General features: G+C 44.6%; 1 long non-coding RNA gene across 1 annotated transcript in view; it reads left to right on the top strand.

Annotated features, from left to right (window-relative positions):
* Nucleotides 1–12367: 12367 nt before the first annotated feature.
* Nucleotides 12368–19235, top strand: part of LOC146858910 (uncharacterized) — a 57780-nt gene continuing 50912 nt past the window's right edge. Inside the window, exon 1 of the long non-coding RNA XR_014979709.1 lies at nucleotides 12368–12604. This is a non-coding gene — a long non-coding RNA (uncharacterized LOC146858910). The remainder of the gene's footprint in view (nucleotides 12605–19235) is intronic.

The following is a 19235-nucleotide window of genomic DNA, read 5'->3' as shown; positions in this document are numbered from 1 at the left end:
CTCTACGACAACTTTGTCGACCATCCACCAGGCACCACAGACGGCTCTCCGCCCCCAAGAGACACCAGCCAGCCCACCATCTCCAACTGGACACCAGTCACAGCCGACGACACCACCTTGAGCATGAAAAGCATCTACTCAGGGGCCACTACCGACCCCTGCCCCCCACACATCTACCACAGAGCTGCATCCATCATCGCACCCGAACTGCAACACACCATCAACACCTCGTTCAATACAAGAACCTTCGCAGATGACTGGAAGCGCGCAGAAGTCAGACCCCTGCTCAAGAAGCCCACGGCTGACCCCACCGACCTCAAGAACTATCGGCCCATCTCGCTCCTCCCCTTCGCTGCCAAAGTCACTGAGAAAACAGTCAACAGGGAACTAACACGATTCATCGAAGAGAACGCCTTACTCAACCCGTTCCAATCAGGATTCCGAAGCAACCACAGCACAGAGACTGCCCTACTCGCCGCCACAGACGACATCCACACCCTCCTGAACCAAGGCCACTCCGCAGCCCTCATTCTACTCAACCTATCAGCGGCCTTCGACACCGTCTCCCACCGCACACTAGCCACTAGACTACACGACACAGGCATACAAGGAACAGCCCTGGACTGGATCCGATCATTTCTAACCGGAAGAAGCTAAAGGATCACACTGCCACCCTTCCTCTCCAACCCCATGAAAATCACCTGCGGAGTCCCACAGGGGTCATCTCTGAGCCTCACCCTCTTCAACATCTACATCAGCCGCGGTCGGTAGTAGGAGTAACTGCAGGGCGGTGACGTGGGGAGGGGGAGGGGCAGGGTGGGGGGTAGTAAACTATGGATTACGGAGGTTTACAGGTAAGTTAACATATACATTAATAAAACGAATTTCGTTGCGTGCACTGCATCCCCAAATGCGATGCAGTGCACGCAACGAAATTCGTTTTATTAATTTATATGTTAACTTACCTGTAAACCTCCGTAATCCATAGTTTAATACCCCCCACCCTGCCCCTCCCCCTCCCCACGTCACCGCCCTGCAGTTACTCCTACTACCGACCGCGGCTGATCTACATGCCCCCCTCGCAGCCATCGTCCGACAACACGGCATCAACATCGCATCCTACGCTGACGACATCCAAAAATCCCACCACCACCAAACTCAACTTCCAGAAAGGAATGCAAGACGTCACAGCCTGGATGACCAACAGCTGCCTAAAGCTCAACACCAAGAAGACAGAGGTCCTCGTCCTTGGTACCACCCCATCAGCATGGGACAACACATGGTGGCCGACTGCCCTCGGAAGCCCACCTACCCCCTCAGAGCACGCCAAGAACCTCGGCATCGTACTCGACTCCTCACTTACCATGAACCGCCAGATCACGCCGTCACCTCCAGCTTCTTCACCACCCTCTGCATCCTCCGCAAGACCTTCAAGTGGATCCCCCCTGAGTCAAGGAAGACAGTCACCCATGCACTAATCACCAGCAGACTGGACTACGGAAACGCACTCTACGCCAGCATCAACAAATCCCTACTCCGCAAACTCCAGAAAATGCAGAACTCTGCCGCCAGACTCGTCCTCGGAATCCCCCGGCACGAACACATCACCCAGCACCTACGAAGACTTCACTGGCTCCCCGTGGAGAAAAGAGTCACCCTCAAAATCCTCACTCATACCTACAAATGCCTACACAACAACGGACCCAAATACCTAAACGACAGAATCAACTTCCATGTATCCAAAAGAAACCTCCGATCCTCCAACCTCGCACTGGCCAAAACCCCACGAATCCACAGAACCAGAGAAGGCGGAAGATCCTTCTCCCACATTGCAGCCAAGACCTGGAACAAACTACCAACAGACATCAGACGAGCCCCCTCCCTGAACACCTTCAGAAACAACCTCAAAACCTGGCTCTTCGGCTAGACTGATCTACGGACCCAAACCCCCCCCCCCCCCTTAGCGCCTTAAGACCCTCACGCGTGAGTAGCGCGCTTACAATTCCCCTCATTTATTGATTTGCCAGAAAATACATTTATTAGGCCCAGTAAAACTTCAAACACCACCCCTGAAGCTACACCCCAGTTTCTAGATCTTTAAGATCATGAGAAACCCTTTTATTGAATAGTGCAAGAACAAATTAAGCTCAGATTAGTGGGAGATCTTTTTCAGACTGGTTTTCTCTGATGAGAATATGTCTTCCATGTAACCTGAAAGTCGTGACAACGTTCAGGAGGCAGCTGAAGATGGTGCTGTTCAAGCTTTGTATTAATGCTCTAGTATTTTAGCTGCTATATATAATTTCTGAGAAAAATACAAAAAAAGAACTTACACACCTGGTGAAATTCCATTTTGGTGCAATTCCAACAACAACAGGAAATGCAGCAAATGAAATGAGGAAGCAATTGTAGGGTATACGTAGAGTTAGATGTACGGAGATATAGGTAAGAGAACCAATGCTTGGGAATTAGCAGGGGAAGAGGTATTTATGCATAGGTAGGAGTACGGGTACTGCAAAGTAGGCAGGGATATACGTGATAGGACCACATGCATGGCTAAAGAACACTAGTATAAGTAGGGCTACAGCTAAAAGGGTGTAGTTGAGAGTACCAGTATGAGGATATTAGAGGCATAGAGGTATTAACGTATTGGCAGGTGAAAGGTACTCGGCTGGAGGCAGGGGCGGAGGTGCTAGCCCAGAGTTAGAGGCACAAGAGTATAAGTAGAGGTAGATATAGTGGGATATAAGCAGTGGAAGAGATACAAAAACTTTGGCAGGAGGTAGAGAGCAAGATTAAGTTTTGGTGTACTACCGTACAGTTAGGGGTAGATATATTAGGGTAAACAAGGGCATAGAATCGGTAGGGGTAGAAACAACAGAGTATACATAATAGTAGAGGAACGAGGGTAAAGGTATAGGATTAGGGCACAGTTAGATGTACCCTATCGATAGGGGTGAGATATTAGGGATACTATGGTACAGAAAGAGTAGGAGACAGGGATAAAGAAAAAACATTTCTGAGGGATAAGGAGGCTGACCAGCGTACAAAGAAGTGATGAAGAGAGTGAGAAAGAAAAGAATCAGTAGACTCTGAGGGGAAAATGGAATAAGGGTGAATTCCTCCTATAAAAGCGACAAGAGGGATCCCTGTGGGAAAAAGACTTCAGGGATTTTTGTAGTCATGTAGGGATTTACCTGGTTGCATTAAAAACAACATTTGCCTGCAGTGTCCTGCTGTGATTGGCGGATTGATTCTGCATTCCAAGGGCCTCATTTATGAGGCCACTTGCGACACAGAAACGTCACATTTTTGTCGTTTCAGTGGCGCAATATGCCTGGCATGTTTACAAGGCCACGTAAAGCCACTTTGTGCCCCTGTCATGCAACACCCATGGAATCTGAAGCATTCAATGATTTAGGAGAAATCATAAACCTGGGAATGCCTCAGAATCTGATGCCACCCCAGGGTTGGCATTAGGGAGGTGCAACGAGGAAATCGCCTGAATTGATTGATTTTGTGTAGGAAGGTGTCCTTTTCTGCACAAAATCAATCAGCCCCGCAATGCAAGCACCCGTGCACCATGGTGCAAGGATGCCTGCGTTGGCGCATAGTGGCTCATTGTGCGCTGGCGCTGGGGAAAAGGACAGAAATGCTCCGCATCTTATAGATACAGTGCATTCCTGCCCTTTTCTTTTGATGTAGGGCAGCGCCGCAAGATTCCTGCAGAGCTGTCCTACGTCAAAACCTCATAAATGAGGCCATTAGTTTTGTTCTGAGCGAGAGAAGGCCATGACTGGATGCAGCAAAGGAGGAAAGGGCCTCGGCAGAGAGGGCCCCCAGAGGCACAGGAAAATGCTTCGGGACAACATCCAGGGCACCACCAAGCCTCCCACGCCGTGGAGGAGCCAAGTGCATCTTCGGCCTCATCTATGAGGAGACCTGCGGTGTGCTCAAGGTTTTTCTGGAGAATGTGATACTGGACGCTGTCACCTACACCGAGCACGCCAAGAGGAAGACTGTCACTGCCATGGATTTGATGAACACCCTTAGGCATCTACGGATTTGGTGGCTAAATACTCTACTTACTACCCCAAAAGAACATGTGCTTCTCTGAACACAGATCTACGCCCAGGGACCTGCCCTCTGGGAGGAGCTGACAGACATATCTGGTGTAAGATTACTATTGTGCATATTCGCAGAAGATTTATGTGCACAGTGCTGTCAGGGAGACATTTATTATATATTTAGTACGTGCTCTGGTGGTAATGAAGCCAATTAAGAGAAGACTAACGCTTTTTCATAGTGTTGTATAATGAGCCTGTATGTGCCTTCCCTTTAAGAGGCTCTGGCCATGTGCCTTTATTACAACCTGTCCTCTGCACATTACTTTATTGTCATTTAAAAATTCCATTACAGCTGCTGTGCGGTGCCTGTCCAATGACTACCATACTGCTTCCCTCCATTGTAGAATACGCTTTGATTGACAGCTGATGACATCAGCGTTTGTTCAAGCTTCCTGTACAACGTTACAACTTTTCCTAAGAGTTTATTAAAAAATGATGGTGGATGGCAAAATGACTAGATATCGTAAAAATACTAATATATATCTCAATGAGGCCCACACGCAGGTGATGGCAAACGATCAGCTCCTCATCATGGAACAAGTTTATCTATTGCTAAAATTCTATGGTATCATATAAATACTGCCTAAACATACCACATATAATACATCATAATACAGGCTGGATTCAATTGCTTTATAGTGAATGCACAATAAACCAAGTTAAAGTGCACTAAGGACCTGTGAACTGTAATATAACGTACCAAAGCTGGTTCCTGCACGGCATGCAAGAAAGGTGGTCCATGCAGATAGGGGGGCACACCATGTGTCCCATTGCATGCATACCATGGCCCAGAGAAGTTTCCTCACCACCACCCTTTTCATGACAGGTTCACCGCCATGAAAAGGGTGGATGTGAGGAAACTCGTGATATGCTTGCCAGTGCCGCAGCAGCACTGCCAGCATATTGCGGCCCTGAGACTGCCAGGCCACTGCCAGGGACTGTAGATCCCTGATGGTTGCGGCGGTGTTATTGTGGTCTAACCACCGTACTCGTAATACGGCAGTTGAAACACTGGTGCGGTGGTCCAGGACCGCCACCACATCTCCTCTGTGAGTTTGGAGGTCCTATGGACTGCCAAACTCGTAATTAGGCCCTAAGCCTACTTCTGTTTCTCTCCAAAATTTTGGTTGAACATTTAATTCACTATGTTCAATGTTAGTGCACTCTTTCTTTGAATTATTTTTCTTTCCAAATTTTGGCCTGAGTACCATATTTCCTCTCCTACCTATCATCAAATAAAAAAGGGAAAAGCCAGTTACTTCATTGATAGTACTATTATAACTGTACACTTTGTCATATATAAATCCACGTCTAAATAAATGTGATGTCGCAGCTAACTGTATTCCTTCTTTTAGAAATCTATTTATAAGTTCTACTTGACCATTAGAAGATGGACTGTAATAGGGTGTCTTTTCCTGTTTCATTCCAAGCTGTCTTTATAAATCAGTAATTTTATTAGACACACGCTGTGTCCAATTATCAGAGACTAATAAGCTTGGTAGGCCTTCTAGCACAAAACTTTTCTTTAAAAACTTGATCACTAACTATGTAGTGATGTTAGGAACTAATTCGTAATTAATCAGTTTAGTATAGTAATCTGATGGGACCACAAGATATTTACAATTGGACTCCAAAATATTGAATGGACCTGAAAAATCGATGGCAACTTTGGTCCTTCAGGTATGTCTACAAAGTGCATTTCATTTTTACAAGTTTTCCAATGTTTGTTGGCTCTTAAACACTGGACACAATTATCTACAATTATATTTACATCAGATGCCATGCCTGGTCACCTGTAATTACTCAGCAAAAGTTTATTTGTAGCAGTGGTACCCGGTTTCCTTTATGTGCCAATTGTATCAATTTTATCCTAAGTACACAAAGGGGTACGAACAGTTTGTGTCTTTATAATATATCATTTTCAATATTCCTCTGCTACTTGTAGAAACTGTTTTAAATTCTTGTCTAAATTTCTCAAAAAGTGGCCATTAACAAGTCATAAATGCCATCACCCTCAGTAAAATGTTATCACCCTTTAACTCATCCATCCACTAATTTTCTGAAATTGCCCCTTCACTGAGTTCAATAGCATCTATTGCAGCTACAACACATTCCATGTCTTCTAAACTTCCATCAATTTGATCAACCAATGACAGTCTAGATAAAAAATCAGCACAACTGTTTAAACCTCCAGGAATATGCCTAATCTTGAAAAAGTTCTGCAATTGTGCAATTAATTTGACTAACCTGGATGATGCTTTACCATTACCTCTACCGCAACTGTCCATCATGTAAATAAGTGGCTTATGATCTGTTAGTAACTCAGATTCCTTTCCCCACAGATACATCTTTAGATTTTCTACAGTCCATACACATACTAGCGTTTCTCTTTCAATGGTACTGTAGAAACGCTCAGCACTCTTCAATCATCTAGAAATGAACTATACAGTGTGTTCCTGTCCCCTTTTTTTGTGTCATTAGTGCTCCAATGCCTGACGCACTAGCATACATGATAATGATATTTTTACCACTTGAGTCATATGGAAGCAGGCCAGGTGCTTCTTCTTTCGCATTTTTAGTTTCTTGAAAAGCATCCCCCTGATCTTTACCCCATTCAAATTTTGCACCTTTTCTCAACAATTTCTGCATTGGTTCTACCTTGTCTGCATATCATAATATAAACCGTGAATAGTATTCAACAAGCCCCATAAATTATTTGAGTGCTTCTCTATCATCTGGTTTTGGTGCTTCTCTCATTGTCTTGACTAAGTCTTCTTTTGGTTTAATGCTGTCTGCAGTTAGCATATCTCCTAGATATTCAATCTTATCTTGTAAAAACTTACACTTAGAGTTTGAAACAGTCATAGCTTTTTGCTTAGTATTGATAAGACACTATTCAAAATTTCATTTTGTTCTTGTTTAGTTCCTGCATGTATTAAAATGTCATCCTGAAATTTTTCCAGAGCTTTCACATCTCTAAAAATTACATCTATTAATTTCTGAAAAACGCTTGCAGTGGAGGACGGACCAAAGATTAACCTCACATATCTGTAAGCGGCAAAAGGAGTTACAAACATTGTGTAATCATTTGACTCTTCAGATAACCTCACTTGGTGGTATGCTGACCTGAGATCTATCAATGAAAAAATTTAGAACCACAGGTTGCAGTCAGCATTTCTTGAATTTTGGGTAGTGGATGACTATGTTTTTATTAAGAGATCACAAGTCAGCACATAGGCTATTTCTCCTGTATTGTTTTTGTAACTACGATTGCAAAAACCCATTTTGACGAGTCAGTGGGTTCAATAATCACTTCTCTGCATAGTTTACCCAATAACGTTTTCAACTAATTCCTTACTGATAGAGGTACTGGTCTCACTTTGTGTTTGACAGGTATTGCCATGGCTTTCATTTTGTGTACATGCTCAAATCCCTTTACGCATCCAATATGATCCGCAAAGACTTCCTTTTTTTACTTAACACATTCTCAAGAGTTAGCTCTGCTTCTTTACTTATATAAGACACTGGTATTTCACCCAGAACAATGGGTTCAGGCGCGCCTGGTTTAAGAATTACCCCAGGTCTTCCAAGATCCTTCCACCATACGATGTTTCTGCCCCTGTCTGCTACATACATTTTTGTTGTGATGCTTCTTCCTTAACAAATTCTCCAAACGCCTTTGGATTTACATCAGTTTCTTGTCATTTGACCTGTTGTCAACACTTATAATATGTTTGATAAGCAATAATGGTTATAAGTGACCCTAAGTATGCCATAACACTTTTCCTGATACACACCACTCCTAAATGTTCCTGATGTGTCTTCCACAGTGAATACTATGTTAGAGCACATTTCTTCATCAAACTCATCTACAGCACTTACTTTAACTCTAGTTATATTTCCACTTTTAATTTTTTTACAAACAGAAGCAAAATGACCAAACTAACCACCCTTAATACATCTTTTGCCAACAGCTGGCCATCCTGGAAATATGCATATGACTTTTAGAGCCACATCTGTTGCTTCTAAACTAGTCATTTGTTCTACTTCATATTTCTTCTTTTCCTGTAAAGAAATTGCATTAGATGATTGCACACTATCAGAGTCCAATGCTTTGGATGAAATCAAATGCCTTTAGCAATGTCAATTACTTTTTGTAATGTTGGATTTATGCATGCTAATAGTCTTTCTTGTATTTATTTAGAGTGACTGTAGAAGACAAATTGATCTCTGATGTAAATGTCAACCATTTCATTGAATTTGCAACTTTCCACTCAAATTCTTAATGCTGCTATATTCTCTTCTATATTTTAATGTTTCTCAAGGTGCTTAACTGCTTCTTGATATTCATCCAAAAGTATGAATTGACCTGATAAATTTTCACACTCTGGTAAATTGTCAAAAATCTCTTGACCTGCATTACCAAGTAACCCAAACATTATAGCTTTTTCTATTTCTTTCCGGATTCTATCCCTTCACATCGATTGCCACCAGGTAATTTTCAAAAGATCTGTGCCAGTTCTTCCATCACATGGGTGGCTTACATGGTTCATTTAGGAACATAGCTGGTTGGCTAATTGTATTGCTGTGTGCCATGGTGTTTTTAAACTTTTTTATGTTATATTTTTCCTCTGGAAAAAAATATCAAATAAAGAATTTCTATCCAAATGTGAAATGTGCCTTTCATCTCTTGTTCCACAACTTACTGGTAAATATTATTATGCTTCTCACAAAGTATCTGCAGTTAGTAAATGCTTGAAAAATTACCACAATTCAGACAACATAGATGTTTCATTTTATACAACCCAATATAATAATGCAGAATGTGAGACAGTACTACCAATTAATGCACAGAATATAACTGCCTCCCCGCTACCTTGCGATGTAAATAAATAAGGAATGCTTTCTGATGCACTGTATTAAAATTGGCTCACCAATGCTCTGCGAAGTAAATCAACAAAGAATGCTCTTTGAAACTTTGTTGTTATGCTTTTTAAACTCTGTGCTGTAGTCAGTCACAATGCACATATGATGTGTGACCTAAAACTATTGGATGCAGCCCAAAACTAAATGGCGGCACATCACGCTACGCTCACATTGCGTATGACTCGCTGAGCATGTGACGCGCTTCCTGTTACACATTCACAGACAAAAAGTTGCGGACGTCTCTGTAGTCGCGTTGTAACTGACGCCAACCAACCGCTACCTTCACGATTGACAGTTATACCACCAAACGGTAACTGCGCTGATGACCATTAATTTCTCGCATAAGCCACAAGCTTTAAAGTTAAAATGCGATACTTGCAAATCCATTGCACTTCTGCTTTTATCCCCACAACAAGTTTTCCATATCATAAATCATTTCCGTTAGCTCTGATTTTACTTCAGTATTACAGGAACTTTCTCTGCTGTGGACCTCCGATTCAAGTCGTCGCCAAATTGTTACGACAGTAAACACCATCAAATAATGTTAATATGTTTTTATTAACATATATATATATATATATATTGATATATTGATATATATATATATCTATCAATGAAGCCCACAATTGGCAAGTTCCTCATCATGGAACAAGCTTATCTACTTCTAACATTCTATGACATCATATAAATACTGCCTAAACATTCCACATATAATATATCGTTATACATACTAGATTAAATTGGTTTATCGCAGCGTTCTCCAAAGTCGGTCCTGGAGGGCCGGATCCATGCAATGGTATTTAGCATATCCCAAATTAGATAAATGTAGTTATCTTAATAATCTGTCATGGATCCGGCCCTCCAGGACCGACTTTGGAGAACCCTAGTTTATAGTAAATGCAAAATTAGCCAAGTGAATGTGCACTGTGTAAGGGATGTGTGAACTGTAGTATGACGTAACCTTTCTAATCTATTATGTACAACAGGCCAGAGTGTAATTTCATCAAAATAATTCTAAATCTATGTTCTTGTAGTTTAATAACAACTCCAAATGCTTTCAAAGTCTTCATGTTTATTTTAGATAAATACACAGGCCTTCATAATGAGTGGGAAGGAGTGGTATTGCTGGCGGGGATACTGGCCCACTAAATTACAGGTTTTAGTGGGTGCCGGTTCGGAACTAACCCAATAAAGCATACGGAGCTTCCGGATACATTTTACTCCTGCTTGTGCAGGGAGATTAATAGACGGTAGAAATGGACACAGGTGATCAGGGTCGTACGTCTTCCTTGGTTTTGGGCCCAGAAACTCATAATGGTCAGTATTAGTGGTGGGGCTATCAAACGGGATCTGTAGCTAGCCCTGGTATCTCCAGCTCAAACTCCTGGCAGATTGTGTAGAGTGCCCATTGTCCTCAATGAAATAGCATGTCAGGAATGCCAAGTGGCATCTCATGGACCAAGAGGGCCTGGAATCCAGCCACACCCTGGCCAATGAGAGGCACCGAACCTGCACAGCAACAAACCTCAAGTGCTTCTGCTCTGACTAAAACGTTGAGTCAAGGGCGGGCATCATAAACTAATGTGAAAAACTCTCTTGTAAAATTGATTGCTTACATTTTGTCAATCTATGTTTTGCTGATTTGTTTGTTTTCTGTGCTAAAGGCTATGCACAGCGAACGTAAGCCTTCCGACAAGGTGTGTTCTTTATAAATAAATGAATCTGGGGCCGTATTATGCACAGTTTCCCCGGTTGTGCCACAGCGCAAAAGGTGCGCTCTGTCGCAAACAGGGAAAATGCGCCCAATTCTGCCTAAAGCGCTGCCCTCAGGCGAAATACTGAGCAGATGTTTAAAAGCTGCTCCGTGTTTCACAGTGCAGGCGGCAACCCTCCTACACTTTCAAGAGGAAGGAATTCCCCTTGCCGCCGAATAGCAGACCGTCATGTCTCTGATTGCTTTTCAATAAAGTAAACATGTGTTTTACATGCCTTAAAGGAAACAAGGCTTAGCTTAAAAAGAAACAACTTTGTTTTGCTTGAGAATTTGCTGTGGTCATGCTGTCAGTGGTTCAGTGGGCCACCAAGACTACTGCCAACTCCCCAAACAAAAGGTTTCTTTTAATTCACAAAGAAGAAGGGTCCTAAAGGGACCCCTTCCATTTTGCAAATGGGTTATCACCCAACTTGGAGGTCAGTAACATTTTAATGTTTTACTGCGTGATTTTGGGTATAGAACATTCAGATTATGATACCAATTTGGTATTTGGAAGGGACGCCTACAACAGATATATATACATACAGCTTAGGTGTGAGCTCGATAAGAGACAAGCAACAAAGAGAGCTCGTAGGAGGAAGTCTCACTGGGATAACTGTTATCCAGTAGAAGAAAGGAAGGTATGTAATTGTTTTGTGATCCATGGGGGAGGCAACGTTCCTACATGTCTAGAAGGATGCAGATAATACAGATGTATCAAAGGTAGTCCAGAAAGAGCGGCTGGATCCACTGAGAAGTGCAAATTGTAGGAGCCTGTGGCAGCCAATGTTTTCTACCCCACCTCAACAGAGCACAGAAATTCCCGTTTTTCTTAGATGAGAGGGTGTACCTGCTATTGGTTTATATTGCGCACATTGTTGTTTTACTTAATTCACATAAAATATATTAACTTTTTTTGTACCTACTACCTTTTACTTTTTTGTGTCTTATTGATATGCTGAGATTTTCACATCAATGGGAAAGAGAAAAGTGTAGTACTGCTATGGTGTTACCAATGTTTTATCAACTATTAAATGTGTTTGAAATTAAGCAGGCCAGGTGACTCTGTGTTGTCAAACTGTAAATGCATCTTAAAAAACCCTGCTGAGAATATCCTGAAAAGGTGTTCAGAGTTACAGGATCCGGTCGTGCAGAACTGCTGCCAAACCCTGGGAGGGAACCTTCAGTTTGAAAAATAGGTTGGGTGTGGTGCCCCGGGGCATGGTGCACAGGACTAGGGCTGTGGATTCTTGGTAGGAGTTCATTCTGCTATCTGTCATTTTGTTGGTGTTGTTGATGTAGAACAGGGGCGTGTAACGCAAATGAATCTAAAGATGACTCATTTTCAATATTGGTGTTTAGCCAAAAAATCTGTACAAGCCCTGCTGCACCTAGGCTGGTCCTCCCTATATAGATCAACGGTGGAGCCAAATGGGCACGTAGGGTTTGGCAGCGCAGGAAAGCACCAGAGCGTTGGGTCTCTATCATGCCAAGCCTGTGGTTCCCCCGCCCCATTTAAAGGTTGGAAACCACCAGGTTTCCACTGGCAGAGCATCAGCTGGCTTCGCTGCCACAAATCTTTGACTTGAAGGCCATCTCCGCAGGGCTAGCTGTTTACAGTGACAGTCACCCCACCGTATATAAGGAACGGTGACAATCACTAGAAGGCTCTGCCCGGGACCGCCATGCGAGGCATGATGCTACTGAGCAAGGAAATGGCATCTGCAAAGGTCACAGCCTTACCTGCAACCACTGCAGCAGAGGTTGCAATGACGGATCTAGAGATGGCTCCTAGAAGGTAGGGATCTCTAACTATGGTGGGCTTTCATAGCAAAGGACAAGCCGAAGCATAGAAAAATGACAACTCAAATTGAATGTTGTTGCCTGTTAAGAAAATGTTTTAACAACTATTTTGCTGATAACATCTACCATAACTAAAGGTAAATTGTACACAGCTATGATTCTGATAACAGCTGTCTAGCATAAATGTAAAAGAGACAACTGTCGATTTAGAAATCTGTTTAATTAGGTCAAAATACAATTCATTTAACAAACAAATATTCTATCAAAGCAAGACACAGAAACACAGAACATGACGAAACAGAATAGATGAAAGAGGTGTTGGCATAAGTGAAAGATTAATAAACTGAACACATAATATTAAACTAAAAAATTACAATAACCTGGAGCAAAACGTCCAAATCATGGTTTAGTACTATATCATAATTTTGAGCGGTTCGGTTTTAAATTAACAACTCTAATTGATGCAGGTATTCCCTTTTATTGAGATGAATATGTACATATTATTATATCTTTATCATTTTTCCTGCAAATCAATAAAACTCGATTCAGTTTCAGTTAAGTGCCACCTTGTTTCCATACTTGTTCTGTTGGCAGAAGGTGGCAGCACGTTGCCTATAATGTGAGCACTCTTTGTGCCTCTCTGTGAGTCTCTATTCAGCTCTGCAAGTGGTTCATGGTGGGCGGTCCCCATCAGAGGGCGCTAGCCTGAGCTGACCTGGTGAGCTGGCGGGCCACTGCCATGGTTTAAATGACCTTCTAAATCCGAGCTGGTAAGTCTCTTTTTAGAGGTTTCACTAAGAGGCTTTCATTAATCCTTGGGATTTTTAGCTGTTATTTTTGTTTCACCATCTGATTTGCAGATTTGGTCAGTCATTAAAGCTGAGAAGAAGGGAAAATGCATAATATTTACCAGTGATGTACATCTATCAAGTCCTACTCTTCCTCGTCAAAGTATTAGAAAGGTATTGTGAAACCCTGAAAGTGCACAGAAAAAATAAGGGGCATGTCAGGAACAACCGGCGATAATTATCGCTAAGCGCACTTAGCGCTAAGATAATTATCGCCGGCTAGCGTGTATTTTTATCGCTGAGATAGCGTGCTATTAGCAACGCTTATCTCAAAAGCAATAAAAATCCTAGCGCTAACTGCCAAATGTGAGATTATCGCTGGAAACCCAGCGATAATCCCACGAAGTCTGGCGATAGCTTGCTGATAGGCCCTCACATACTTAGCCATGATATCCACCTTCCAAAGGATATCATGGCTAAGTCAGTTTCAAAGCAGGCGTAAGGAAAGTAGCGATAACAGAGGTTATCGCTACTTTTCTTGTCGCTATGCTGCTTTGCGTGAGGCTTGATAATAGGAGAAATGTCGCTCAGCGACATTTCTCCCGTTACCCTGGGGAGGAACGCCCACTTTGCATCTCAGTAGAGATGCAAAGATGGGCGTTTGGAATTCAGGCGCTAAGGCAAGGTTTCACACAATAGCGTGACCTTGCTAATTTAGCGATTAAATTATCGCCGCTTTTCGGCCGAAAATGGCCACAAAAGCGGCGATAATTTTATATCGCCGCCTTGTAAATATGCCCCTAAAATACTCTAAAACCCAATATCTTTTTTTCCTCTCTCCTTTCATAATATCCTTCCTAGACGAGGGAGGTCCTAAGAAGAGGCGCCCAGAGCTCCTCCTCATAGTCACAGCCTTTATCAAATGAAGATATAACAAGCAGTATAGCACACTTTAATTGTATACACCTCCCAGAAATACATAATGATGCATTTCTGTGATGTATAATAGAATAATCGAAACCATCATTGAGTAACGATGCCACTTGCAATATGACCTAGAATTGCTAGGGATAGATCATGCTTCCGCCCTACAATTGTCAAAGAAGAACACGCTTTGGCATTGTGCCCAGAGCACCATTATACCTCAGGGGGAGCAACGTTGGAGGACAACCAAAAGATCTACCCGCACCTACTCATAAAACATTGAGATAACCGGGCGGACCCGACTATTAAGAGAGGCATCACAAATCGAGAATCATTATTCCAGGAAGAGTCTGTCCATGATAAGTATCTTGCCTTCCCACATCTGAGCATGTAAAAAAGACTCCTTCACAGAAGAGTGTTCTAGACACACTGACTGCAGAACAGTGTCTAGGTATATGTGAGGGTCAGACACCACGATAACCAGAAAGCAAGGAGAGGGGCAATGCACTATATTTTCAGGAAGAGTAGCTTCTTGTTACAAGTTAGCGCTTTACAAAAATATATATATATATGTAATTCCTTCAAACATGGAGCAGAGGTGGCAACGACCAAGAAGAGTGGTTGTAGCTAGAACATGAGGAGGATCGTAGCACAGAGGTAGACTAAACTAGTCTATCTATAGCACTTTAAGCACCAGGAGATGGTCAGAAGAAGGAACTGGCACCATCTACGGAAAATCTCAAAACCTTAAAGCACAATTCCAAAGCATCCCCTTATCCAGTCCTCGACTAGGGCTCCTTAGGCACTCCTGTATCCCATAGCTGACCCCTGAGGTTAGACAGAGAGAGACCCCAACAGGAGCCATTCTCACAGAGAGTCCAATGTCTTAAGAAGGCCACAGGAGATGGAAATAAGAACCAGATTTGAACACCAAGCGCAGAACCACTCCCAGTGATGAAAGTAACTAATCCTGCCAAGGATCTAGCCCTTGTGGCTGCTGCCACTTAACATACTTCATGTGTAGCAAACAGTCTTTTCTGGTGAACACACATCCACCATCAGTGACACTTTAATTATTTTAGGAATGTGGATTAAAATAGTGAGTCATCTCCATTTTATTGGCCTCAAAGTCATCAAAGGGAACAAAGCCCATCTGGACTCTCATGCCCCAGTGCTGCTCCAATCCTTTGAGCTGCAATTACTGTTGACAACCTGAGGGGGTCTCCGCTACAAGCCAGCTATGGAGATGGCAGGAGAGACATGAATCAGCATGTTGTAGCCAGATGTGTCTAGACACCAGGGGCTGTACTACATATAGTGCCCCAGGGGTGCAACGGGTGTGTGTGTGCCTGTTTTCTACACCCCTGTGGCACCGTAGTATTACAAAAAGGGACCACAAAGACTTGTGCTACCTTAAGAGGTTGTTTCCTCAATCGCATGTGGGCGTGACCACATGCAAATGAGGGAAATAATTTGCCTCTGCTCCCGCCCTGTATTACGGACTCTGTGTAGAGGCCTGGAGACCTTCAGGAGGTGCACAGTCAGTTTTCCACAAAAGAGGTGGAGCCCTGACAGTCTGCTTCCCCTGACGGCAGTCTTCTGAGGTGGGAAAGTGGGTCCTACGGACCCTCCAGACATCCTCATGCAGGCAGCTGCATTCACTCACTGCACCCGCCTGCAGAGGGATCTCTGTCCAGCTTTGAAAGGCATGCAGGTACCGCCTGCGCAATAAGTGAAGGAGGGCTGCTTCAAACAAGTGTTCCGTCTTTTGCTAATCCGCTGCCTCGAGAGCACCTGACTGCTCTTCAGACGGCACATTAGTGAAAGTTTGAACAGTTGTTTGAAGCAGCCGCTCCTATATTTACTGTGCAGTTACAATTCATGCGCAGCGCCTTGGCCACATGTGATGTTTCAAACACTGTTTAAGACACTGCTTGAGCCCATCATTCATCAAGGTAAGGCTGGATGAGTATACATACCTCTTGCATGCTGATGATGGCACACCAACAGAGCATGGACTTTGGTGAAAATCGTTCCTATTACTTTTGTTTTTATGATTTGTGTCAATCAATCCTTATAAAGCGCGGCTAATCATCAATGAGGGTATCCAGGCACTGAGAACCCTGCAAGAGGGGAGGGTTCAGTTGCACAATCAGGTCTTGAGTCCTTTTCTGAATTCCAGCAGGGAGTATGAGGTCTGGAGGTAAAGGGGCAAGTCGTTCCAGGACTTCGCAGTGAGGTAGGAGAAGGAGGGTCGCCCGCTGTTGCTTCGGGGGATATGAGCAAGGGAGAGGGAGGCGGAGCGCAGGTGTCTGAAATTGTATAGTACTCACTGCAAACCAAATTGCCCTTCGACACCAGACATCATAAACATGAGTAAATATACAATTGGGAAAGGCAAGACTGTAGGAGAGTAGGGTCTGCAATCCTATGATCACCCAGATTTTTTGCTTTTGCTTCATTGGTTTACGACTTTCCCTGGCTGTGGGCCTGCCAATCAGACCCACAGCCTAGCTGTTCTCTCTCGAAATTAATACACATGTACATTAGGTGCATCCACTAATTGGAACTGGGCCGCCTTGTCAGTCCCTGTCTCAGCATACCACAGGTATCCAGGGCATCGGCGTACCCAGGGCCTACCAGGGGCTGCAGCATGTATTATGCCACCCCTGGATGGCCGCCCAAATTTGACACAACTGGCTGCATGACAGCTGGGGCAAGGTGGTGTAATCACCCGTTGCTGTAGGTGTAGTATTCCTATACCTAACCCTAAAATGGACACATGGATTCCTATCAGTCACTCCTATGGCAGGCCTTATCAATCCTGAAGGCAGAGTGCTGGGGATCATGTGGGACGGTGCTCTGGCGCGAGCTGAGCCCGTCGACGGCTTGCGGAACCAAGTCCTAAATAGCCGTTCCATGGTGACGCGGGCCAACTACCTTAAAATGCATTATAATCCTTGCGGTTATTTTCTAACTTTGGCATCGCATCACCTACATATGTCGAGTAAGGTGTCATACGAATTGGAAAACGAACCCCTCGCCAGTTCTGGCGACGGGGTTAGCATTCCACCCTTCTAGAGGGACACGACATGGAAGTAACCTTGAACCCCGGTTAAAGTTGACTCAAGCCTCAGCATCACAAAATGGATGCTGCCACCAGACACAAGTCTGACCTCCTGCTGCTGGGAGACCTTCCAGCGAAGGGGGCTTGGACAAAGGGTTTCCTGTCGAGGGCGGTGTTAGCACCATCCCAGACAGGGTTTGTGTATCCCAGGTAGGCAGGGCTGAAAGGAAGGTGATTGCAAGTGGCACCCCGGTGCTCACTGTGCATAGCCCGGCTCAAACCAGTTTCGGGGGCACACCAGCCCCTGAGCTGGGGCGAAGCCGGACAAAGGATAGGGGTGTAACCACCCCCCTCCTGGTCCCACCCAGAGGTAGGACCTAGTCACAGGCCAGCCCCTTTTTCCTAGAATAAAGGTGGGAGCGGGTCCCCTTCCCAAATTGGATAATTCTGAATGTTGAACTACTTTCCACGAAAGGAACTCTTGACTTTTCTGAAGACTCTCCCTTGTGGCTAAGGAGTAGCCACCCTGCACCAGCAGGCACCAACTAAGCGCTTGCGGTTTGCTGTACGTCTCTCCCACGGATCAAGACTGCCCAGCTCGACGAGACCCGGGTTCCCTGCCATCTCTGACCTCTACCTACATCGTCAGCCCAGCTGAGATTCGTAGGTGTGACGAGACCTGCGGGACCGGCCATCTTCAGAACCTGCACGACGCTTATCTAACACGCCCACTGAGGGACCCTCGAGTGAGTGTACCTAGGGTTTGAGAAGCACTAACCCTGAGCGGCTCCAGCACCGAAGTCCGCCTCCCCAGCATCCACGAGATCTGCGTGGGGGCACTTCTGCTCCTTGCTGTTCACCGCGTTGTCCGACCACTCGCCGACTGGCTTGTGGCCCTCTTCACGACGCACCACGATAGTTTGTTTTCATCACTGGTCTGGTTGCTCCAGACTGGCCCTTGCTCCCCTTCAACAGAGGAGTACCTCGGACCCTCCTGGTCCACTCCAGACGCCATCTTGACTCCACCGCGTGGGTTTGCCACTGCCAAGACCTGCTGCCCCACTCCTGGGCCCAGCATCATCGACAGCAGACACCTTCGTGGGACAGCTCGCCCTCCATCCTGGTCGCCGCCGCGCCTCCTGGTCCGAGGAACAGCCGAGTCCGACGTCATCCACTCACCTGGTCGAGGTGACTTCAGCCGGTACCTTCCTGGTACCCACACGATCGCTGGCTAGCGGTTGAGAACTGAGTCCCCTCTGCTTTCAGGTTTCCTGCAACACCGATCCAGGCTTGGATCTCGCTGAAACATCGACACTGGTCGCCTGCCAGCAACTTCTTCTTTCAGGCTCCTGAGACTACAACGAGGACTCCCGACATCTTGCCGAACCTCACGCAGCCGCAGCCTCTGGGCTAGGTAACTCGAGCATTTCGGTGCTCCATCGCAGGTTCGCTCTACAAGTGTCCAGTTCCTTTTTCGTTTAGTCCCACTGATCGGATCACTCCGGAATCAGTAACTCCAGACTCTAACCACTCGCATTTCACTGTTAGCGTAGATGGTTTCTCGTGCCCTTCGGGCATTTGTGTAAATTGTGCAACTGAAGTATTTTCTAAGAGTTTTGTAGTGTGCTTAGCTCCCTGACTCATAAAGAGCCAGGGTAGTCTTGTTATAAATAAATATCTTTTATTTTCATAACAACTTGTGTGGTGTCCTTTCACTTGACGTTCAAGGGGTATATGTGATGGTAAACAGCTGGCTTAACACGCCCTCTAGAGTTTAGCCTAAAGACTGCTCGTATCCACGCTACTAGGATAGCTGGTCTAAAAGGTTGACTTACAACCAATCATCA

Source organism: Triturus cristatus, chromosome 3_2 (genome assembly GCF_964204655.1).
Source record: "Triturus cristatus chromosome 3_2, aTriCri1.1, whole genome shotgun sequence".
Taxonomy (NCBI): domain Eukaryota; kingdom Metazoa; phylum Chordata; class Amphibia; order Caudata; family Salamandridae; genus Triturus; species Triturus cristatus.
This window is presented reverse-complemented; position numbering and strand designations above follow the sequence as displayed.